This window comes from Cavia porcellus, unplaced genomic scaffold (assembly GCF_034190915.1).
Source record: "Cavia porcellus strain 051 isolate PalLab524CR breed Dunkin Hartley unplaced genomic scaffold, mCavPor4.1 scaffold_8, whole genome shotgun sequence".
Taxonomy (NCBI): domain Eukaryota; kingdom Metazoa; phylum Chordata; class Mammalia; order Rodentia; family Caviidae; genus Cavia; species Cavia porcellus.
The window spans coordinates 3637974-3663770 of record NW_026947491.1 but is presented as its reverse complement, the minus strand read 5'-3'; the positions used below and the strand labels follow the sequence as shown (position 1 = coordinate 3663770).

At 46.6% G+C, this 25797-nt stretch overlaps 1 long non-coding RNA gene across 1 annotated transcript; it reads left to right on the top strand.

Moving 5' to 3' along the window:
- The first annotated feature begins 561 nt into the window (after positions 1-561).
- LOC134477218 (uncharacterized) lies at positions 562-25594 on the top strand. Its single transcript, XR_010049109.1, has 2 exons — positions 562-1078; positions 25422-25594. It is a non-coding gene; the product is annotated as an uncharacterized LOC134477218 (long non-coding RNA).
- The last annotated feature ends 203 nt before the right edge of the window (positions 25595-25797 follow it).

Below are 25797 nucleotides of genomic sequence, written 5' to 3'. Positions count from 1 at the left end.
GAATTATTTCATGGGTGACCAGTGTCTCTGCCTGTGATTCGCTGACTTCAGCCCTGTGTATTGCGGAAGAGACATCACAGTGTCTTCACTATGCAGTGGAGGAAACTGAGTCACAGTCAGCATAGGTAGGCTTCTCTTAACTAGGATCCAGGAGGGGTGTGTGGGTCCAGCCCCGGGCTGCAGCTCTGTGGAACTTCTCCTGCTTTTACCCTTTTTATTCTTCTGATGAAAGGAAGATGGTGAGGCGGGCAAGACGCTGAGGTGAGATCTTGAATGTCCCCCAAGGGCTTGGCCTCCATCCTGTGACATAAGAGGTAGTGGAACCTTTTCACTCCCACTTTTTTTTTTTTTTATCAGTGTATCTTGGTCACATGGCTGCATGAGTTTCATTCTGGCAGATTTGTACATGTACCTAATTAATTTTACCTGGCCCCCTATCTCCCTCATGCCCACCTGCTTCCTGGTTCCACAGTTTGGGGGTCTTGGTGTGTGTTATGGATTAAAAACTGATGATCAACTTAACAGCAGCTGAATTAAATCAGCATGGTGCTAGGTGTAGACGGTTCATCTGAGCAAAGTTGCCAACATAAACAGAGACTTGGAGATGAGTGGGGTGTTGTGGGTTTCTCTAAGTGTTGCTGTTTTGGTTCTCCTGGAGGAGGGAGCTGTCATGACTAGCTTCCCCAGTGTGAGTGCGAAGTGTTGTCACTGAAGGAGCTCAGGACCTTGTTGGTGAGAGTGACTGTGATTCGATTTGGGGAAGCTTCGGTCCTTGCATCGAGCATCACTTCCTGGCTCCGGAGGGGAAGATGTGTGCCACTTAATCTTCAGGACAAACTCATCATGCTGGCTTCCTGGCATGTACTGCACTGTTCTTATTGTCAGAGGAGCTTGGGACCTCCATGTCACTGGGAATGACTGTGGTGCTTTTCAGGACAGCCCTGGTCTTTATTATGAGTGTGACTTCTTGGCTCCAGTATAGAACACTCCACCTACCAGCACAGCTCCTTCACCCCACTGCATAGACTTTCCACTGACCTTTGGGCCTTCCCAGCACGGATCCATAAAAGAGACTGGTGTAAGTCCTTCTCATGGGCTCTAGACCTCCAGTTGGATTTGTGGGAGGCATTGTCATGGGCTCTAAGTTTTCATCTGGACTCATGAGGACACTGCTGTGGAATTGAGGCCCTTGGCTAAATATTCTAGGTCTTTAGTGTTGTGGACAGATTTCCTGCACTTTCTGTGTTAACTCTGGGTGGCCATCATAAAATAATACTATAAATTCTTTGTCCTGATTCTAATTGTTCTCTGCACACCTGACTATAACAGTATGTATAATTTTTTGGTTCCATTCATGTCTCCCATTGCCCACACTTAGTACCCTTTCCAGATCTGGGAGAAGCTTTATGCAGCAGGGTCTGGTGACTGGAAGTTAGGTCACCTGGGGCTGTGGCCTTGGAAGGGGTGTTGGGACCACGGCCCCTTCTTTCTCTCTTTGCTTTGTGGTCACCATGTGTTGAGCAACATCCTCTTACTGTGTGCCATCACCATGATGTTCTGCCGTGCTGCAGACCCACAGTGACAGGACCAAGTAACTTAGGACAGGAAATTCCAAAACAAGGATCCAAAGGTGAACTTTCCTCTTTTAAAGTTAATTTTCTCAGGTATTTTGTTATAGCAATGGAAAGTTGGCTGACACAGTGGATTTGGGGTCCAAATCCTGGCCCTGGCCTCACCCATGTGGATGATCTTAGACAAGGTGGGGGATAATCCCTTAGAGCCTCTGCTGACCATTTGTCAAGTGGGATAGTAGTGCTGACCTTTTCTGTTACTGGCCTAAGTCTTCCAGAAATCCCCCAGGGCTTGGTTCTGAGTTATTTCCTTTTCTCAGCAATCGTCTCCTCAGATTTACATTCATTTCTGTGACTGAAGAAGCATCTATCCGTTGGGGTTTCTCCAGCTTGAGAGGCTGACTGTATCTAGACATGATCTCAGCAGCCAAATCAAATTTACTCTGGGGTCTTGCTTGTGCCTCTAACTCAGAATGTCCAGAGTGAAATTCTACCTTCTTCCCCAGCTTTCACAAGGACCCCCTTTCTGGGGGTCTCCAGCTCAGGGTGTGGTGCTGCCAGTTGCTTTGTTCTTTCTATCAACATTGGTACAATTCCCACACACCAATGTCTACACTTCATCGGTTGGCACATTCTATGGACTCTGGCTCCTAGAGATTGCTGTCTGTGCCCAGTTCTCTCTGTCTTGTCTTGTCTTCTGTCACCTCACCTTGAGTCCTCCTCACCCCCTCACCCTTTGTTTCCTGCTGGACTTCTGCGCTGTGTTCCCAGCAGACCTAGTAGACTTATTCCTGCACCCTTTTAATCCATTCTTTCCACAAGTCAGGGAAATCTTCAAAGAAAAATTAATTGTGTGACAGGTCCCCACTTCTCAATCTCAATGACTTTATTCGTTTGTTCATTTCACATGACACAGAAATGTCTGTCCTAACTGGTTAAATATGTAGCTTAGTGGTTTAAATACATTCATATGATTGTGCAATTCACCTCCCTTCCTGAATGTTTTCAGCCTGCAAACTTGAAACTCTGAACCCATTAAATGATAACTTCCTACTTTCCCTTCCCTTGAGTTCTTGGTAACCATCTTTTATTTTTGTCTCTTGTTAATTTGACTACTTTAGGTACTGAATATTAAATAACATCACAATATTTGGTCTTTTTTGTTGACTGTCTTATTCCCTTTACCAAAAATGTCTTCTAGACCATCCCTGTTGTAGAATATATCAGAAATTTCTTCCTTTCTTAAGACGCTTATCTTGTCTATTAATCTGTCAAAGGACACTTGGGTTTCTTCCACCTTTTGGCTGCTACGAATAATACCACTGTGAACATAAATATACAAATACCTTTCATAGTCTTCTTTCAATTCTTCTTTCAGTTCTTTTGGGCACATACCCAGAGGGGTAACTTCTGGATTAGATGGAAGTTGTAACTTTAGTCTTTTGAAGAACTTTTGTCCGTTTTCTGTAGCAATCACACCATTTCCAAAGATTCTGCTTTCTCTGCATCCCCACCACCAACTGTTACTGTCTGTTGCTTTGATAGTGGCCGTGCCAGTAGGTGGAAAGTGGCCTCTCACTGTGGTTTCCATCTGCATTTCCCTAGTGGTTAGTGACGCACGTGTTTGAGTGTTTATGAGCCATTTGTATAACTGCGGAGAAATATCTACTCTAGTCTCTTGCCTCTTTTGAGGTCATTTGTTGTTGAGTTGTAGTCATTCTTTATATTTTTTCGATATTAACTCTTTTATCTAATATATGATTTGTAAATATTTCTTCCACCCTGTGGCCTTTGTAGTTTGGTGGTTGTATACTTTGATGTACTCAAATGGCTTCTTATCACCCTAGGATAAAAACCCAAAGCCTTGCAAATTCAGTTTTAGATTACAGCTGTCGTTATACAATGCACCCTTTGGATCGTCGGGCTGCAGACACTGGCCTTGTCTCCGTTCCTCTGAGACCAGGTCTCCTTCCTTCTCCTCACTTTTCCCTCCGCGCAGCATGAGCCCGTGTTTGGAGGCGGCCTCCTCTCCTGCACATTAGCTCCACAAGGGCAGGGGCTGTGCTCGGGACCACTCACTCCTGGTACAGCAGGCGCAGCATCACGTACTTTCGAGAGTCCACAAAGATGTTTTCATTTCAATTTCTCTTCAAGTCGGTTGAGAAATGAATACAGTGCTAATAGATTAAATAGTAAACTGAGCCTGGGTTACATTCATCTTTATATAGACACAGTCATAAGACATATAAATACAGTAAGAAGCCCCAAAGAAAAAGCAATCTGCGCCTGTGGAAACTGGAACGCGGCTCCAATTGCTCCTGATTTGCTTGTGTCTGTGTTCCCACTTGGCCCACGCTGGCCTTCACATGTGTCAGCTCTGACTGCAGGTGTCAGAGAACGGAGGACTGAAACGGCAAGATGGAGGCGTCCCCGGCAAAAGCACAGGCTCTTCTTGACCCAGATCCTTTAAAATAAACCCACAGCTCTTCATCACAAGAGGCGGGGGATGCTGAACTCCTCTGTGCCTCTGCCAGGGTGGTTGGAGGGGCGAGGTGGGGGGTGGTGAATAAACACATGGGCCTCACCTGCAAATTCAGTCTGTGTTGTCCACAATTCTTACAATCTCAGTTCGCACACTTAGGGTAGTCGGGGACCCAGGCAGTGGCTTCTCCCTTACTCTGTGTGTTCTTTTTCCTATTTTAGAAGTTTTTTAATAGCTTGACGCTGGTGGCATTCTCAGTTAATAAACTGCATATGTTTAAGGTATACAGTGTGTTCACTGCGGCTTTGTGTACCTCTCGGAGCTGTGAGGACAGTGCACGTGTCCATCAATCCCAGCAGTTTCCTTCCTGTTTCTCTCACCTGCCCGTCTTTGAGCAAATGCTCGCCTGCTTTCTGGAGTTTTGTATAAGTGAGATACACATACTCATCTGACTTATTTCACTCAGTGTTAGGGTTTAGATTTCAAGCATCCCCCGGGAATCTCATGTGCTGGGAGTTGGAGATGTGGAGGTGATTGGATTGTGGGGTGCTGCATTCATCCATGGATGAGCTCAGAGGCGAGTGTGCTGGAAGAGGCTGGACAGGTGGTCACGCGCCCCATGTGAAAGCCCCGTGTCCCTTCCCGGCTTCTCCCTTCACTGTGCCCTGGCTGCCAGGGCCTGAACACTTCCCCCACCACCTCTGCCCTGCCTCCGTTTCTGCCTCGGAGCCGACCACGGGCCCCAAATCAACCTCTCCTCCTTCGATTACTGGGTATCGGTATTTTATCCCAGGGCTGGCAAAGTAATCGAGACCCTCATGTCGTTTCATCTAGTCACAGTTTATATCTCTTTTTAGTATTGAGTCATACTTCACTGTCTGCATGGCGGTGTGTTATTGATGACAGACGTCTGGGTTTTTATTCCTTAGCTACCGCAGATAAGGCTCCTGTGTACAACAGTGTGCAAGGTTCTCCATGGGGACCTGCGTCTCCTCTTCTCTGGGGTAGATGCCTGGGCATGGAATAGCTGGGCGATGTGTTGGTCTTGTTTTCCAAGGTGAGTGCTGCAGCACTTAACAGGCCCTTAAGTCTGTATGACATTTGCATTTCCTCCATATTCCTGCCAACCCTTCGTACGACCAGCATTTTAAATTTTAATCATTTTAACGGATGGGTAGTGACATCTCATCATGGTTTTAATTCAAATTTCCCTGATGACCAACAGTGTTGGGCACCTTTTCATGTGCTTGTATTCTACTTGCATAATTTCTTCAGTGAGGCATCTGTTTATTTCTTTTGAGTTTTGGAAAGTTTTTATATATTTTGTGTAGATGTCCTTTATGAGCTGTGTGTTTTGCAAAGATTTTCTCCTAGTTTTTGGATTTCCATAAGAATAAGAACAGAAGAAATAATAAATTGGAGAAGCCCAATTTATTACTGGTTCTTTTCATTTACAGCGTTTGTGATACTGTACACGAAGATACCTTTCCCCAAACCCCCAGATTCAGCAGTTTCCTCCAAGTTCAGCAATTTTCTTCTACAAGTGTTATTGTTTTAGTTTTATATTTAGGCATATGATACATTTTGATTTAATTTTTCCGTATAAATGTAGGCTTAAATTTATATTTGTGTCTACATTCATATGCATGTTTCAGTACCATTTGCTGAAAAGAGTATCATTTCTCCACCTCACTGCTTTTGAATCTTTGTTAAAAATTAGTTTCTTTATATGTAGAAGTTGATCTCTGAATTCTCTTCTGTTCTAATGATTTCTCTTATTTTTAATACCATACTGTTTTAAATGCCATAGTTTTGTAATAAGTTTTGAAATTAGTGTTAATCCTTCAACTTTGTTTTCTTTTTCATGTTTGTTTAAATTTTTCTGTCCTTTCAAACTAACTTGCTACTTTCTTCAAAACAGCCATCTGGGGTTTTGATGAGGTTTTTTTTTTTTTAAATCTAGATCAATTTGGGGAGAATTGACATCTGAACATGACCCATTATCTGAGGTCAGGATCAAGAGACATTTCTCTATGTATTTAGATCTCATAAATTTCTCTCAGCAGTGTTTTAGAGCTTTTAATGTACAGATTTTTCACGTATTTTTCTGGATTTAGAGTTAAATAATTTTTTGATGCTATGATAAATTGTACTGAATTTCAAAACTGCCATCTCAGACTATGGCTTTATAAGGAGTTAGTTTTCATATAATTGATCTTGTGTACTGAAATCTTGCTAAAATCACCTACTAGTTCTAGTAATTTTTAGTTTCTATTCTTAGTTTTCTAGACAAGTCAATTAGAGGGTCTTCCATGAAATGACTGTATCTTTGTTGGGGCACTGGTCTAAATTACCTGTTGTTTCAAGCAATGCTCTTTTTACTTCTTCGGTGGAGAGTGGAGCTCAGTCTGATGGTACGATTGTTGGAACTGTGCACCCACATGTGTAGACAACGGCGATCGTCCTGCACCCACCCTAGTAGTCCTGATACCTTGGTGCCTGGAGAACTTCGTGCCATCTGCAGAGAGGAAGAATCTGTGTGCAGTCTTTCCTCCAGACTCTGGAAATGTCAGATGTCACCAGCCTTGGCTTCTCTTTAACTACCCTTTTGTCTCATTGTCTACAAGTGGTGACATTTTTTGCTTTCCATATGCTGAGTCCACAGCACCACTGCCCCCTCATCAGAAGGCAAGACAGCTTTAGGAAAAGACTATCATGACAACTTCTGCCTCTCCATTCCCTGTCTCCTGCCACACCCACCCCAAATCCATCCCACAGGTTTTCTCTGGCTCGTCACATCCCTTCACACTTTCTTGATCTTGGAAGCAAAAAGGCTTAGAGTCAGCCCTTGGCAAGGGCAAGGGACTTTTGTCAGACATTTTTATATGTCCTCCTTCCCACTCATTTTCCCTTTGCCTCATTTTTCTTGCCTCCTCCTGATATATGTTCTTTTGACACATTTTATGAATTTTATGGCTCAACCTAAATTCTTTCTGGAAAAGGAAAAATATAAATTAATTAAGTTTCCTCCCAGGAGAGCAGATTGGGCTGCCGTGAGCACTGGTGGTTAGCAGCAAAGTTGGTAAGAAGTTACTTTTCCTTTGCAGGAGATGCTTGCCTTTGTCAGCGGCTTCCACTCTGACGCAGTGGAAGTGAGACCCCTTTGCCGTTCAGAACCGTATGGTCTGTGACCCTCGAAAGTTCTTTTCTTTTTGTGATATCTCTGTCTTTATCCATAGTACTTCTAACTTCCTGGAGCTCAAATCGGAAATCTCAGTCTTCTTCCATCCAGTGAGTCACCAGTTTCTGTTCATTTTATGCTTAAAAATTTTCTATACCATCTCGCCTTCCTTTGTCGACCCAGGCTCAGGTCTCCTGTCGCCTGCAACATGAACCATGCCTGACCCCTATGGAGCCTCTCTGCTTTGTATCTCTCTACCTTAAAAACCACTTCATTCATAGAAGCCAGCTGGCTTTTCTTTGAATGTCAGTCTCTCTGAGGTTGCCTTTCTTGCAAACAGCAGGCATCACAGTGTTAAACAAGGTGGCTGGATAGTTCACTCTGACATGTGACACAAGAATAAGGACATTTGGATAAGCAAGTTCCTGATTATATGTTCTCCTCTGATCATTGTATTGAAGGAATATATGTATTCTAGGATGTATAACAATGAGATCCATGTCTCTAAAGTGTCCAGGCTGAGTTTGAACTTGCCGTCTTCCTGCTTCAGTCTCCTAGGTTGCTATGGTTGCAGGTGAGACCTGCATGCTTTTGGTAAGTGAGCATGCTTGGGTATCTGCATCCCTGCCACAGCAGGTAGAGTGTCCATCTCCATCTCCCTGGAAATGTCCCTGCAAACCCTCTAAGTACCTATCTTTCTGTAGGAGACTATCTGTGTTTTTATCTTTTCTCTGTAAATAAATTTGCCTCCTCTTGAACCCTATAGCAACGATCTCACAAAATGTGTACTTATTTTGTGTCTGGCTTGTTTTGCCTGGCTCTATATCTGTGAGTTGTACATTTATTTTAATTTTCTAAATTTTGCATGCTGTATCTGCCTTAATACAAGAATTAGAGACAAACAGTTCACTCTGGCACCTAGAATAGGTCTGTGTCTACTCACCCGAGCTCTCGTCCTTCCATCTCTTTGCCCTCCTACCCCACGGATCTCTCTGTAACAAAATCCTGGAGCCCAGCCGGCATTAGGGATGGAGGCTTATCCGGGCCATGGTGCTGGAGACTTGGAAGTCAAGTCTGAGTGCGTAATCTGAGGAGCCTGGCTGAGAGGGTGTCACACAGTGACCCTGAGCAAATCTGCCAGGCTGTGACCTTGCCAACGTCACAGCAAAGCTGTGGCAAGGGCATTTCTCCCTCACGTCTTTCCACGGAGAGGGCAATTGTGGAACAGTGCATGGGCTGCCCTGGTTCGGACAGGGACAGAGGCTCCTGCTCGCTTCTTTAGACACTGGCGTCCACCTGATCAGGTGTCAGGCAGTGGGCCCTGTACCCTGACACCACCCTGCACGAGGTTGCAGGAGCAGTGCACTGGGTGTTGGTTCTGTCCTCCTGTGGGGCCAGTAGGCTTCCAGAACAAAGGCTTGGTGGGTTCCCTTCTGGATGAATCCTCGGCTTGGCCAGCCTTGCCCGGGGTGGGGATGGGGGTGACAGTTTCAGACACAAACCTTTATTCTTCCGAAGAACTTTCCAACTCTGGTGAAACTGAGCTTGCAGACACGGAGGCTCACAGCACAGGGCACAGCGCCAGGTTCTGGAGGCAGAAGCTGGGCCCACCCTGTTTTTCTGAGGCTGCTCCTGGGCTCCTATGCAGCGTCCTCCTCCCTGGGTGTGGCTGCGCATGGCCTCACTGTCCGTGGAGTCCTGGCGAACTCCTTTACAGGGACTTCAGTCATGCAGGATCAGAGCTTGCCTGTTACCTCGTCATGGCCAATCACACACGTTCCTGCACACGGTCGTGTCCTGAGACCTCAGTGTGTGACTCGGTGGGCGGCCTTCTGCCCCTGACGGCTTCTTGATCCCTCAAGACTGCGGGCGCCTGGCTGGGAGGGTGCTCACAGAGCTGGGCGGGAGTGAAGAAAAAGGGAGGGAGAAGGAGGGTGGAAGAGCCATCAGGGGAGCCTTGAGGACAGGAGGAGGTGGCCCTCAACCTCCCGGTGATCCTGAACTGCAGCGCCTGGGGGCACAGCTGAAGCTGTGCCCAAGCCGGTTACTCACTGGGGCGCAGCAGGGACCGTGGCGATCATCATCTCCCTGGGGTGGGGTTCCTGGGAGGCCACATTAGTCTTCTGGGTTCCTGCAAGAGCCTCAGTGATTGAAGGAGTCCGGGGGCTCGAGAGGGAGCGAAAGGGAGGCTCAGGGATGATGGAACCCACTTCTCTGAGTCACGGTGAGGAGACAGCAGTGGCAAGAGTGAGCCGTCTGCCCTTGGTGGTAACAGTCAGCCCTGCAGTGCGGCCTTTTGGGAACTCCTGGTGGCCTGACTTCCTGTCATGCTAAGTTTTGAATCCCTTCCCAGACACCCTGACCCCATGTGACACAGTGGGCACCTTCATGTCCTTGCTGCTTTGGAAGCTGTCTTTATGCTATGGGGTGTTCCAGTCACCAGGGAAGGGATGGTCCCAAGGCACTGGTCAGCAGGGAGTGTCCCAAATACCCTCCCTGCCCAGAGCCAGGGGGACCCTGTCCCTGCTCTGTGCAGGCACAGAGTCTCCTCAAGGTCCTTCACTCCCCCTGGCCTCTGCTCCAGTGACAGCACTGGTCTTGTCCACACTCAACACCGCCCCAATGCTTCACTCAGGATTAAAAATGAGAAAGTACACACATCCACAAAGACGGCGCTGCTCCCCCAGTGCCTTGTCCTTCATCTTCACAGTCTGGTTCTTCTCGTCCTGTTCTTGGTCCCACAGATGCTCAGTGGAAAGACGGCCAGACTCACTGAGCTGCCGAGCACCCGGGTGTCACTGTCAGCACAGCCGGCTGATGGGAAGGAGAGGAACAGAGCGCAGGAACTCAGAACTAGGTTTTCTTCCTCTACCCCGGGCCAGGCTTGCACTTGGAATGCCTCTTCCTCTCGCTGCCCCGACTTCCAGACTGTGAGCCTTCAAAGGGGGGCTTTTTTTTTTTTTTTTTAAAGGGAAGGTACTCAGTAACTCTGCTTCCCAGAGGGATGGCAGGCTTCTTCCTGCCAAAATTCTCACTCCAACCTCGCCCATAAAAAGAAGCAGCAGGAGAGAGAAGGTGAAGAAATGAAATTCAACCAAGCCTTCCCTGGGCAAGACTTCTCCCTGGAATGTTTGTTCGCGGCAAAGCTGCCCCCAGATCGTGCCATGAGGAAGAGTTTGTGGGTGCGTGTGGGAATTTCCCATGGGAAATTAAGGGATCCGGAGTCTTCTGGAAAATGCATGACTCATACAGAAAGGAATCACCACTCTGTCACCGGAGGCTGGTGCTTTCAGGTGGTGGTGTAGTCTCTGAATCACACCTTGCTCTGACACCCTTGAGGCCCAGCAGGTTTTCCCCAGCCGCTCTTGGGGTTCTCCTGTGTGGCTGAGAAGTAGGGGACCAGGGTGCTCTGGCAGCACTGTTCATGGTGCTGTGTCACTAACCTGCCACTCCTTTCAGAATCTGAAGGTAGAATTGGAGACAACCCTGGGGACCCTCTGAAGCCATCCATCTGTAGAGCTGTGTCAGGTGCCACCTGCTCGTGAGATCTTTCCGGGCCTGCCAGCCAGACTAATTACTCTTTGCCCCGAGCCCCCACACACTGTGCGTTTGACTCTTCCAGCTTTTTCTGGAGCACGTTATAATTATTTGTTTGCATGTCTGTCTCCTGTGTGGGCTCATGTCTTACGGGAACCTTGCCTGGCTCCTAAAAGGAGTTTCTGGTAAGTAGCAGCTGCTCAGGGGATGCTCAGAAGATGCAGAAAGACACACTTTCTGCAGACGATGAGGCTGGGGAAGCAGTGTGAGGGGCGAGGTGCCTGGCCTAAGATGAAGAACCTTATCATTCCTGATGTGCCTCCGTGATGAATTATCAAAAAGACAGAACTCAGAGTGAGCGTGTTGTGTTCACTTTCTAACAGAGGTTGAGTACAAAAGTCTGGTTTCACAAATGCACCAAAACCTGAAATGTTTGAGTGCTGATGTGACATACAGTGGAAAATCCCACATTTAACCTCATGCTGACTGGTTAAAGTCAAAACAGGCACGCTGAGAATAGTGTAGAAAACCACCTCCAGGTTGTATAAGGCACATACATAATGCAAATGGGTTTCATGTTTAGACTTGGGTCCCCTTCCCAGGATGCCTCATTACTGACATGCAAATATCACCAAATCCTAAATACCTCTGGTCTCAAAGCTTTCAGATAAGCCATACTTAGCTGGTGTTCACTTTCTCTCTGTCCAGCTGCCCAGGGGCCAGACGCTCTCAGCATGTTCTCGCATGTAGCTTGATTATCTGATTTGACACAGTTTACTCTGGTTAATGATGAAAAGTTGCAATGCCTTGCTCTTTGCCTCAGAGGAACGGGAATTTCTAGCTCGAACTTTAGATGGATTGGGCCCACTCTTCATTTTATGATGATAGAGATGGCTTGGATGTGTAAAATCGTTTTCTCAGTGTTGTTTCTTTCTCTCTTTCTCCTCCGGTCTCCATCTGACTATAGACTTGGTACATTTAGGAACAAAACTTGTTTTGACTTCTAAGTCCTGATCTATCTTTCTCAAAATCTGAGCAAAGTCCTGGCATGCTGTTGGCATTTCACGTTGGTATCCATGTGGTGGACAGGTTGGGTTTGTGGAACTTCTGCTAGGGAAACTGTTGGCTTCCAGGTTTCTTTCTGACTCTGTCCATGTGCATGAAAACATTATGCAAAGGAAATGAACATTGACCGTGCCAGAGCTAATCTGCAAGATACTTACGCAGGCACAGGCAGGCCAGGCAGGGAGTCCCAACTCTTTAGGTGCTGAGTCCAGAGGTCTTGGTGTGGGCAAGAAGCAATGATGAGGGGGTGTGGAAGACAGGGGCTGGAGGCAGGTGCTGTACAGCTACTAATGGTTTTCATGCAACTATTATGAAACAGCTCCCTGGAGAGTAACAGCTGGCACAGCTCACATCTGGATGGTGGTTCCCAAACTGTCTCCCAGGTGGAATACCTAGAGGACCTTTGAAAAATGCCAAAACTCAACCTTAAGTTTCCAGATTGGGGCTTGTGTCACCAAAGCTGACCAGGTGACTGATTGTGCCATGTGACTAAGCTGAGAACCCTGCTTGGTGACGTTGAGCTATTGTGTCTCTTAAGCATCAGCTTCCTTCTCAATAGAATATTAAACAATAGTATTGAGCTCATCAGCTTTTGGGGAAAAAAATCACATGATGCTGTAAGGTGCTTACTAGCTATTTCCCATTTCTGTTCTCTCTAGAATTCTTTATTTTCCTTTGTCTCCTGTACTTGTAGAAGAAGAAAAACAGTCTTTCCTTCACCTATATTGGGTCCATTGGCTGGGTCCCCTTGTAATAAAAGACATAGAACAATTTATTAATTTAATTTATTTCTATTAATTTAATTATTTATTGATTTAATTTTATTTTATTAATTTACTTATTTAACTCATTAATTTAATTTTTACAAGGTATGTGAGGCTTGATTAATTAATTAATTGATTTTATTAATTTAATTTTTACAAGGTATGGGAAAATTGGTAAATTAGTTAATTAATTAATTAAATTTATTAGCTTAATTTTTACAAGGCATGGGAGACTTGATAAAAAAGTAAGGACTCAAGGAACTGGTTAAACCTGTTTCCAGATGAAATTTGTCAGAATGGAAAGTCATGGAGAGACACAGTAGGACAAGGAGACCTGAGCTCCGTGTCATGAACCAGCAGAGATTCTGACCGGCAGGCCTGTCTGTGGATTTCTCTCTGTGTCCTTCATCTTGGAGCGAAGGGTGCTTCCCTCCCCTGGGGATAAGGAGGGTGACTCTCACACGAGGGGCTCACAACCTCCCTCAGGAGGGTCAGAACGTCCTTCCTACAGGTGCCGCCTCTCGATTCCCTCAGCGTGAAGTATTCTTGCAAGGTGCCAGGTTTGGGGAGCAGTGTGTCCCGAAGCCCATCCTTCTGAAGTGTCACCATTCAGATAAGCAGGCAGCCACCTCTGAAGGGGGCGTGGCCTCTGGAGGATCTAGCTGTGTGTCACTTGGATCTTGGGGTAGGGGGTCGTCCAAGGTGGTTACCCTGCAGAGCCAGCTGAAGATGGCGTGCTCGGGTGGGCAGTGGGGACAGAGCTCACCGTGAAGGTCGTAGGGTTGGGAGGCCACAGCAGAGGGGGCTTCTTTGGCTTTATGTCCTGAGTGTTAACTCAATCTCTGGGCTCCCTCATTCTGCTCCAAAGCCTCACAGAGACAAAATGTGAAGGACGGCGCCAGGCCATGTCCTCCACCCCTCCCTCTAGGTTGGGGGCTCTCCATGCAGGCCCCAGAAATCCCAAGAGGTCTATCACTGGGCTTCGCAGAGCAGGGCAATGAGGTTGTGCAAAGTGACACTCCTGCCAAGGCAGTGCCCTGTAGAGGACTTCAGATTCTCCCAAGGAGCCTCAACACCCCGGCCACCCCAGATCTGAGATCGCTATTTAGCATTACTTTGTGACCTCAGAAACGGGCTATGGTGGACCTGCTTTGCTGAACTGCTCTTTGGAGTGATACATATACTTCCACTACAAAGACTTGAATAAATAAGCCTTGCAGCCCTTCATCTGTGATAAGGCTATTGATCTGGGTACTGTTTTATACTGTGTGCTTTCCAAAGGAATCATTAGAGTTCTTAAGGACACTTTTCCCGTCTTTGGTGTCCAGAAGGCTTGGAGCATAGTAAGGCTAGAAACAAGTTCTCACTGGCGGAATAAGTAAAGCTGAAGATGTGCAGGTCCCAGATGATGTTTGGAGTGAACGGGGCACAGGAACTGGGGCTCCACCTCTTAGGTGGGTCCCTTGTTCTTGCACATCACTGGACCCTTGGCACCATGCACACCGTAGCTCTTTAGTGGATGCACACTGAACAGGTGCCGTACTCCCCAGAGCTCTTGAAGCTGTTTCCAGCCAAAGTAAGAAGGCACTGGCTTACTGCCTTGCGTTTCTCTGTTATTCAGGCCCCAAGGCAGAGCTGTCTTGTTTTGTGCCCCAGCTCTGCTGAGAGATTTCTGGGAGAAATGCTCCTGGAGTTTGTACTTTTTTTTAAATAAAGAGAATAAAATCAAACAAAATAAAATAGAATAAAGCCAATCAAACAAAACAGTGAAAGAGATACAGGACTTCAAAGCAAGATAATAAGCAATCAACACTGGCTCCCATAATATATCCTGTTATCGTTGAAATAGCTGCCTAGGCCATCAAATTATAATAAAATGAAACCAAACAAAACAGAATAAAACTAAACCAAACAAAACAGTGAAAATAATACAGGACTTTAAAACAGGATAACAGGAAATTAACAATAGCTACCACATTCCTTTTTTAAACATTTACCCCCTTTCACTTTCACAGTATCTGTTGTACATTTTGGATCCCACTGACTCCTCCAGGTTTTTACAGTAGGGAGACAACACAATGTTTACCTACGTGAGCCCAAACCATTTACCCAAGAGCATGATCACAAGTTGCATCCATTTACCTATAAGAGTCTCGTGATTATCTTCTTTATCGCCGAGTAGCTTCCCATTGTATAAAAATGCCGTTTTTCTTGTTCATTCCTTGGTTGATGGGCAAACTACGTTGATGTTTTTATGGTTCCCTGTTGCACACAGCATTGTTTTCTCTCCTTTGACTTTCAGTCTATGAATTTCCTTTTGAGTTACTGTGTTTCTTGTATGCCACACACTGATGGATCTTGTGTCCTGATCCACTCTGCCTGTATTTCTTTGTATTGGTGAACTGAGGCCATCTACTTTGATGGTTATGGTCAACATAGTCTAGTTTGTCTCTTGAATTTTTTTCTGCTCTTGGCTTCCCACTTTTACCCTCCATTCAATTGTCTGCCTGCTTGGTGATCCACTCTGTTTCAGTTTCTTTTTTTTCTCTTTATGTTTCTATAATTTTTATAACTCTCTAGAATATTCTTCAGTGCTGTTTATAGAGTTGGTTTGGTGGTCATGAATTCCTTCAGTTATTGTTTGTCATGGAAGCATGCTATTTCTACATTAATTTTGAAAGATAGTTTTTCAGGGTACATCAATCTGTGTTGGAAGTTGTTTTCTTTCAGGATTTGAAATGTTTTACTCCAAGCTCTTTTTGACTTGATGGTTTGTGTTGAGAAGTCTGTTGTGATTATGATGGGTTTTCCTTTATAGGTGATCTGTTTCTTTTCTCTAAAATCCTTTAATATTCTGTTCTTGTAAATTTCTGGGGTTGATTATTATATGTTTGGGTGTAGGTTTATTTTGTTTATCACTAGTTGGAGTTCTATATGCCTCACTTTATCTGTCTGTATGCCTCACATTATCAGGTCCTTTTCCCAGGAGTCCTGGGAAGTTCTCTGTTATTATTTCTGCAAATAGTCTCTTTATGTCATTTGTGTTGACTCCTGCTTTTTCACTGACACCTGTCATTATTAAATTATTTTTCTTTGCATAGTCTTGCAGCCATGGAATTGTTATTTACTGGTTCTTTGTTATTTTTAAGAGATCTTTCCTTTCATGATCACTAGCTACCATTCTGTCTTCAAGGTCTGAAAGTCTATCTTCAGTTTCTTTCAAGCAGTTTTTCTAGCTTTCAGTGGAATCCTGGGTATCTCTTTGAGTCTATGTCATGCATTCCAGTTCTTCTCTATATTGTTCATTCAAGGCTTCCCTCATTTGCCTATTCTCCTCTTTCCTTTTAATCTATGTGTTCTTTAGCTATGCTCAACAACCCTTTTATTATGTTTGTCCTTTCTTCTTTTACTTGAGATGCTATCTCTGATCTGATTTCTCTTACAGCCTCGTGAAGTAGTTTTTTTACTTCAGTTGTCATCATCCCAGAAATTTTAGGTGTGTGACTTTCACTTTCCTCCATGTCTCCTGGCCCTGCTCTTTTGGGCTGGAGGCAGAGATTGCCTTTTGCTCCTTAATCTTGACATTTTCCTGGGTATCAACAGATCACTGGGTTGTGGGGTCCTGGGCACTTCCCTCGTTAGCTACCCATTCATGTAAGGGACATGGGTCAGGCACCTGGGTTTCTCCTAACCCAGCTTCTCGGGAAGGTGGACAGTGGGGTTCAGGGTGGACTTCCAACATTTGAAGCTTCTCCAATGTAGTTCTCCCAGCCTGTGCTGGCTACAGGTCCCTGAAGGCGATGGTGGCCAGCAGGCTTATAGGGCTGGGGCTGGCTGCTTCTTCTCCCCATCTGTGATGGTTACCAGCAGGACAGTTCCAATGCTGGCTGGTGTGCATGCAGGGACTGAACTTGTACTTTGTATTTTTGACTGCTCTTTTTACCTGGGCCTTTGTGCCTGGTCCTGGAGTGTAGTCCTAGTGAAGACAGGCATCCTCTTCCAGCCCGGAGTCCTTATTTTCTCTTTTTGGAGAGTGTTTCTTTTGCTCTGCAAGTCAGATTTCGGTTTTGGGGCCATAAGGCCCCAGGCCCCACCCAAGGAAGTGAGAGCCCCAGTGTTAATTCACATGATCCATATCGCAGTTGTGGCTCCGCTGTGGCAGCTGCAAGGCTTGGGGGCAAGCTACTGACCTCTGAGCTTCAGTTTCTTCATGTGCAATGCATGAAGGGTGAGAGAGCTTTCTGTGTGGGGCTGTTATGTGGCCCCATGAAGTGTGGGACTCAGACAGCAAACAAACTAAATCCATTGCAAATATGAGTCCTTATGCTATTTGGAGTAGGTCTTTGTTGAAGATTTCTTAAGAACTCCAGGGAAGGAAGTTGTTCAGTTCTGCACACAAAGACCTTTTAACCAAGCTGTACACATTTCTACCTCATTACCCAAATTTTCCCCTTACCTCTCCCTTTTCTCTCTGTCTTTCAATGGGGCACTATGCTAGGGAATCACTTACCTTAGAAGCTCTGCACTCTTTTTAAATGTATGTCTTCTGCATTTTTAGCATTCCTCAGCAAATTAAAGGCTCTTGGTTAAGATCCATTCACTACAGAGAACTGCATGGAGAAATGATATGCTTTCATGCTAATAGTGGTGTTCCTGCCATACATTTGAGCCAGTATTTTGCCAAAATCTTAAAGTAGACAGTCCTTTAAAATTAACCCTTTTGTTTGCTTCTGAACTGCACCTGAGGATTATGTAGAGAAATTTAAGGACAAGCTCAGGGCCCAGGATGCCTCCCCCACCATAGAGTCTTAGCATGCCTATGTAAACTTCCTATCATTTTGCAAATGTCCCATCTTTGCTGTTATGGTATTGTACCTAAGCAGGTTTGTGATCTAGTAATCTCTTTGTTGGGCGAAAATGGTTTTCAGTAAAAAGGTGCCCATAGCCAAGGTCAGGATCCCAGAAGGATGCAGGTTTGGGGGTGGAATGGGATGGGGCCAGGGGCTTCCCTGCTGTCGCACCTCCTGTTCCATTGACAGAGGCTGGGCAGTTAGGAGTGGGATTCCACAATCAGCAGTAGCCAGTTCTGGCCACAGTGCACTGCTGGACGTGCAGGTTCAGCAGCTGCTCCAGGGCTCTGGTCTCCCTTTTCACCTTCTCCCTGCCCTGGGGCAGAAAGTGAGGTCCAGCACCTAGAATCATGTCCCACTGGGAGCAGAGCAGCCTGGGACTGTGTGCCAACCGCTTCTCCTCCAGAAAATTCCAAAAAAGAAGCACAGAGAAGCCAAAAGACTGATAAGCTTTGCAGGGTATAATCTTCAATATTAAATTACCTTCTGATTGAGTCTTTCTACAATTTTATTAAGGTATAATTGCTGTATAACAAAATGGTCATATTTTAGACATACACTCTAATAAGTTTTGGCGTATTTTAGACATGCATTTTAATAAGTGTACAACTGCAAAAACAATAACTCTGATTAAGATAGTGAAAATAACTTGTTTTTTTCAAAGAGATGAAAACAACTTTCTAAATTAGTACTTGGTTGAGCATGTGCAGCTATATGAATTCAGTTGCTTAGGATTTTGGCAAACGTATCTTAAAAATTCTCAGATGTAGAAGATCTTTGTAACTTCAAACAAAGTTATTAATCACAAATCATATACATTCCAAATGATTTTTTGTTTCCATATTAGTCCATAAGAAACCTTTAATTTTAATTCTATAGCTTATAAAAATGTTGTCAAGTATTATTGTTAGGTTCAGGGTGATTTTATTTTCCCTAAAGTACTGTTAATTGTTATCACTTTATTTTAAACCTAAGGATGGATAGAAAAAGGACTTGGTTAAGACAGCACACACAACCAGATAACAGAGCCAGAAAGTTTTGTTTGTCAGGTTTTTGTTTTTGTTTTGGTAATCAGAATTGAACCCAGGGCCTTCATATTGAGCTACATCCCCAGCCCTTTTTAAAATTTATTTTGAGACAGGGTCTACTTAAGTTTCCAGCCTGGGCTTGAACATGAATTTACCATCCTCCTGCCCAGCCTCCTGGGGCCCTGGGATTTGAGGTGGTCACCACCAGGCTCAGCTCGGCCAAAGGCTTTGATAATTGACCCCCAGCTCAGCAGTCTATGCAACTCACCACAGGATCACTTGTGGGCAAGAAAGAGAAGCATAAAAATCAAACAATTAATTTAGAAAAACCTTCAAACAACCTTGACATTTATTTTTAAATTGAGATTTATCTCCCCATGACACACCATCATTTTTGCCCCATGTGTTAATCGATGAACGTGGGCATTCACGAGTTCTGTTAGAGCTGTGGGGGTACATAGAGTGCAAAGCCAATTAACTTAGAAGGCAGAAGCCCTCAGGAACATGCAGACCTTTTCAATGTGCTTTATTTTTAGTTGGGGAGGGATGTCAGCCTTTTGGATCTAAATTCTCTCATTCTTTTCTTTCTTTTTTCTTAGTTTGAAAGAAGCTGTGAGTAATGCAGAGTGATCAGTGAGCACTGGGTACCCGCATACAATGCCCCCCACTCCCAGCTGTGTCTGGACTCGGCCAGCCTGGAATTTCTATTGCCAAGGGAAATATACCTCAACTAAAGAACACGATTTTAGAAAATCCTGTGGAACTGAGATGGCACTGGCACTTAGATTCCATGCTGGGGTGGCAAAGTTTGGGCAGAGGAGCTTGGTGTTGATGGTTGGAGGAAGGGGCTGCTATGGGAGAGAGTGTCTGAGACGGTAAAAGTGAACAGAGAAGTCACACTGCACGGCCTGGTGCACCCCACAGCCGGTGTGCCCCTACCTCTTCCTTGCTCATTTTGGGAGAACGTTAGAGACACACATCCAGTTTAAGGCAGTATGACAAGCCCTTCTTTTTTTCTCTGCTAGAAATGATTTCATAGCCTCAAATGCTCCAGAACTGCCGTTATGACCCACTTATGGCCAACAAGGAGAAGGGGAAGGCTGCTGGGTGTCCCTGGGAAAGCACTGGCTTTGAAGACCAAACCAAACCCGGCACTGCCTGTGTGGCTCCTTCCGGAGTCCTTCTGCCTCTTGTGCTGATGAGGTGCAAATGGAGGACAGAATAGCGACCGTGACCCAGAGACTTGAGGTTACCACTAAACTAACACCAGAAATTGCACTCTATCTCTTGCTGTAAGAGGAAAAAACAAAGCATTATTTATGTAGACCGTTATGAGGTTTTCTATTATTTATAGGTGGATCCAATCATGCTTGGGTTTTCTATATTATTTCAATGGAAGGATTTCCTGATAGCAAAAATTAGAGTTAGTCCTAGGGGAACAACAAAGGAAGCCTGGAAGAGGCAGAGAAGGGCACCACAGCCTCAGGTAGCTGCGGCCTGAGGGAGTAGTCCCTACCTGGTTTTCAGATGTAGTTTCCTTTTCCACATGAAGGATCCAACTATTGAATATTTGTCCCTGCCTTAGTTATTTTTCTGAGGCAAAAAATAACCACATCCACCAAGTAAAAGAAGAAAGGTTTATAGAGGTCTCAGTTGATAGTCAGCTGGCTCTGAGCTGAGTGGCATGGCCCAGGGCTGTCACAGAAAAGAAATGATTTATGGCGTGGCAGGCAGGAGGCGGCAGCAGTAAGCAGCAGCCTGCCTGCCTTAGGTCTCTATCTTCCATCCACATGATAAGCCTAACTATTGGTGTCACCCACATCCAAGCGGAGGCTTCCTTTATCCCCACCTAGAACTGTGCTAATTCCAATCAGTGGACTAATTTACCACCACATACCTTTGGTCCCAATGTCATACAGCCTGGATCCAGCCAGCTCCAGAGTGCTCCACCTATGAGCAGATGAGGCTGTGGGGGACCTCTCAGTCCAAGCTGTAACAGTCCTTTCATTTAAAAAGAAAGTATAATTGTAGCTATCACTAGCCCGAGGATGTCATTTTTTCAGTTGTACCGTATTTACCAGGTGGCGGTGGAGACCTGCATGTGCAGGACAGTGAGGAAGTGGTGGCAGGAGGGACAGTGGGGAGGTGGCTGTCATCGGAGATCATGGCTTTGGTGCTAAAGACCTCTTTGCTAGGCTGGAGTGCTTGGCTGCTGAGCACAGTCTATGCTAGATCTGTGCTCATGGCTGCCTGCTTGCTAGAGCAGGTGAATTGTATGGAATTCATACAATGGGGCTGGAAAGGGAGGAGGGTGTGCTGCCAGGGTACAGCCCAGGGATGCAGCATCTTTCATATGTTTCTCCTAAGCAGAGACCTCTTGGCCCACAGCCGCCTGTCACCCTGGCTGTTCTTTTGACCTTCACATGACCTGGTATGAAAGAATGAACCAAAGCAATGATTTTCTGCCTTGGAAATCACAACTCAATGTGGTAACAGAATAAGCCAGTGGCGGGGGAGGCGAGGGAGGAAGCTGGGTCCCATAAGGCCTGGGTCCTTGCAGTGGCAGAATGATCTTGCATTCTGGGCTCCCTGGGGCAATGATGGCTCCAGCTCCTGGATACTCACATATGACAGCCAGTTTCACGTGTCCTCTGGGCTAGGTTAAACTCAGCTATCTAATCATCATCTAGCTACTGCTTGGCAGGGATTTTGTGGCTGTGTTTCACATTGGAGCAAGTTAACTTTTGTTCCCCTGGATAATGTGGGCACACCTGATGTGTCGAGTTGAGTTAGACATATGAGGTTTCCTAAAGAAGAAGAAATTCTGTCTCCAGGCTGCAGCATTAAATATGCACGTTTCTAGCTTGCCAAGCTGCTTTACAAAATTTAGTTCTGGAACAATGCTCTCCTCTTTCTTCTGTTTGTCTGGAGAACCCTGACCAGCATATCAGGTGTATCTGTCTCTTTTATCATTCCCTGGCATTCTCCAAATGCATCCCTACCCCTGACTTTGCTCCTTAAAATCAGAAGAATCTTGCACAATATGTTCGGTAATGTTGGCATGCGTTTGTGAAGCAGATGCTCCTAACTGCCATGACTGAGGCTGAGTAGAGCCCCTCGAAGGTCTTGATGTTAAAGGCTTGATCCCACGGTGTTGATGCAGAGATGCACTAGGAACCTCCAGGACGTGAGGCCCTCTGGATGCCTTTAGGTTTGGGGGAACAGCCTCAAAGGAGTTGTGGAGCCCCAGTCTCTCAGTCTCTCCCACTCTCTGCTTCCCAGTTCATATTGTAAACACACTCATTGATCATGCTCTACCATATTACCATCCACTGCTTTCATGGCTGTGTCTCGGTGTCCCCCCAAAGCCTCATACCATCATGAGTGAGGCTTCTAGAGGTGGCCGACTCTAGAGGGTGTGATGCTCAGATCAAGGGCGTGTGATTACTGAATCAGCCTGCTGATTGCTGTGGCATAGTTCTGCATGTGGATATGGGAAGCCCATCTTGGGAGTGGGTGCTCCCCTCCATGGGACCTGGATAGAAGATAAGGGGCAGAAAGGGCTGCTGCTGTCATTTGCTGTTCCTTCTCTACTTCACTACTTTGCTGCCTTCTGCCCACCATGAACTGTTCCTCCTCTGCCATGCCACCCTACCTTGGAGCCAGCCAATTAGGGACTGAAACCTCCTCAAACTGTGAGCTGAACTAAATGTTCCTCCTTTAATTTTGGGTGTTAGGTATTTTGACTCAGTAATGAGAAAGTAACAATGACAACCATGTTTATCAGAGCCCAAACCAGGTCACAAGATCTTGGATTTGAACTTGCAGATCTGTGAGCCAAAGCCAGCCTCTCTTTCCTCGATGGAAACCACTATGAAGCAGCTCTGAGCAGGATTTAAAATTAACTAACTGGCTTTCTATGTTTATGTCAGTCTGTCCTAGACTTAAGCCCCTTGTCTGGAGATGGGCAGCAGATTCACAGTAAGTGAATCTTTATGAATCACTGGTCCTGGCTGAGACCTGTAGATACCTGTGATGTCAAAGACACCTCAAAGGGCAAGGTAAGGCCACAGCTGAGGACACCTGGCTCCAACCCCACTTAAGTAGATAGAGACTGTGGTTGCAGTTATCTCCCTCCTGATGTCTTATCCCCACCATAAATGTCACCACGGAGATAAGACAGTTCTCCCAAATTGGCATACTAAAGTCTTGAGGAAGTCTTTGAAGTGACTCCCAAGGTCCTGCTCAGTTCATTCTTCAGTATCCCCTCTGTTTGAAAACCTAAAAAATATGAGCTTCCCAGAGAAGCTCTTTGTCTCAGGCCCCGGTGTCTTGAACTTTGCTAAAGGGTTTAGGTCCTCCTAGAGCTCTAAAGCCATACCACGTGTCTCATTTATTGAAGCCTTTGCCATCCACTTGATGTGAGATTGGGGGTCTTGGCCAGGTCCCCAATATTTCCTTCCTAAGTAGCCCACCGGGGTGTTTCATTATAGTGACACAAAGCTGATGGACGCAACAATAGCAGGAGATGGGTGTAGCCTGCTGTAAAGGCTTGGTGCTTCGTGGATTCTTACAATCCTGAAGTACTTGTACCCCCACAAGGAACTGGGAGCCACAGGTAGACCAGCTCTGCCCTGGGAAGAGGAAGCAGTTAGCTGCCTTTGCCCCACGTGCCAGCAGTGAAGCTGGGGTTGTGGTGTCCAGGGAGGCAGTCCTGTTCTTCCAGGACACTGAGCAGGACTGGCTTGTAAAGACAGTGAGCTTCCGAACCTATGGCAGGGCAGGCACGGGGTGGCGTGGTGACCTCTGTGGGGTCTCCATTGCTGCTCCAGTTCCTCAGTCTCCCTCTCACCCCACCTTCCTCCATGGGTGACAGTGTACTGTGCTTCCCTTCTGCATCCAACTTTGTCTTCGCTATCTTCTGTCTTGGTCAGCAGTGGCTGAGATCTGGGCAGTGGCCTTTTACTGCACATGGTTTACACTTTGGTTTTCATGCAGGCACAGAACACAGGACAAGTTTGGTTCCTGGGGGAAAGCTGGCAAGCTGAGGCAGAAGAGACTGCCGGGGTGAGGGTGGCATGGGGGGTCAAGTGCCAGGGGCCAGCACTCCACACACATCCCCTGTAGAGGAAGCGGGGGAGGGGGATGCAAGGGGAGTGGGAGGTGAAGCCACCAGGAAAGGAAGGCCCAGGAAGCGAAATTTCAGCTATTTTATTTTTATTTTCCTTTATTTCCCCTTTGGTCTTTCAGGAGGCCGGGGAATGGTTTCTGTGCTCAGTTACAATACCCACACTGATTACAGTGATTGGCATTTTGGCTTTTTTCCTCATAGCTCTTGTGAATTATTTTTTGAACGATGTTGTTTCATTAGTCATTTTAAGAAACAAATGCACTGAGATGCTTGCTGTTTTTCCTAAGGTGAAATAAACCCAATTTTCCCAGTGTAAAGAACACAGGTTTTGAAGTCCCTGAGTCCAGACTCTGCCACTGGCTGTGCAGCACTGGACACACGCCTCAGTGTCCCTATGCTTCTGCCCGGTCCTCAGGGAGAGATCCCTGCAGCACTAATGCAGCTCCTCTGACCGCCCTTTCTTGCTCTTCCCCCAGAGCTGGCAGCCTGGACCAGGGGGTAGGAAGGGCATCCTTATAGCTCTGAGGGACCTCATGAGCCATCTGCAGCCTTACATGAGGTCCACTGGGTCAGCTCCTGGCCCAGCTGGGATGAGGCCGAGCAGGAGAGACTAAGTGATATGGACACAGCTAGGCCTGTGGGTGTCAGCCTCTCAGAGCTCTGAGCTGAATGAGGCAAGTGCGAGTTGGAGCCCATGCTGGCTCTGGGTCCTCAGGAGTGCACCATGCCCTGCCAGTACCTGTCTGCCCGCGTGTGGAGCAGCTTCTGCTGTCCTGAGGTTCTGGAGGATGGTGAGGACAGAAAGGACGGGCAGTGAAGCCCCAGAGAGCCCTGAGAGGTCCAGAATCGGTTTGCGTGGAGTTATCTGGGAAGGATCTAGGGCACTAGGAGGGCGCAAAACTGAACGCTGGGCCAAGGTGTGGAGCGTCCAGGCGGGAGAGCTGGAGCCACATCCATCCAGAGCAGCGGGTGCTCCATGGTCCAAGCTCACTGGGTGCTGGGACGCACAGCCCTGTGAAGCTGCTTCCTTAAGAGCAGTGTGTCTGTGCAGGCGTCTCTGTGCAGAAGGCTCTGCAGCCCTGGCCTAGGGTGCGAGCCTGCGTCCACAGGTGGGCCGTGGTGTCAATCCTGGCCTCCTTTCCTGTTTTAGGACCCGGTGACACTGCCCCAGTTAAGCTGCACTTTTTGCTTTTCTTAAGCCCTTAGGCTCAGAAGAAGAGGGCGAGGGGTTTTCAGGGCAGGTCTCTGGCGCTGCAGATGCACGGGGTCAGCGGAAGGACACGTGCTGCAGTGACCACTCCAGTGACCCATGCTGTGGAGCGAGGGCATCTCAGGACCCCTGCCGTCCCTGGCTCTACACCCTCTGCAGCTGGACCTACCACCCAGGAGTGCAAACCAGAGGAGGCAAGGCCTTGTCAGTGACCACTGAGAAACGCACGAGTGGTCAGTGTGAGAACTAAGCTCGATTTCGGTTTTATGCAGGGGAAACTGAGGCTCTGTTTTAAGGTGAATCACCCAAGGATGTTCGGATGGGACATGATGAGATGATGGCGCTGCTTCCCGCCCCAGGCCCGTTTTTCTGGGGACCAAACCCCGATGAAGACGAAGAGTTGCTGCGTGCGCAGAGGGAGAAGGGCAGCCCTTGGCAGCCTGTGTCCCTCAGTGGGATAATCCTATTCAAGGTGACATCAGAACACCAGGGCTATGCACACCGCCCTTGTGAGGCTCCGCTGGGCCAGGATCAGCGCCTCGACTGGCCTACCGGGTGCTGGACAGCGCCTCCCTGTAACACTTCTGTGTTCTTCCTCCTAGGGCGCGCCAACACTCCTCCAATCAGCTGTCAAGACGTCACTCTGCCTGCCCCTTCAAACTCCATCCCCTGTCAAACTGAATAACTGCTTGCAGTTTGTCTGCCCCAAGGGGATCTTGCAGTCTACTGCAATCCTCCTGTGCCCGCAATAAAGGCCTTTTTCTGTTTTTCCCTTCTTTGCTCTTGTTTTTCTACCATGCTGAGCCAAAACCTATCAGAGGGAGCCTTGGAAAAAATAGAAATACGTGGCCTTGCTCCAGGCCAGCTAACAGAATCTCTCCTTAAAAGAGTCTGGGTATAATTTGAATACACTGTCTGGATGCTACTGACAGGCTGCTCAAGTTAAGCACCTTGATGCTTTAGGAATAATTGTTGCTG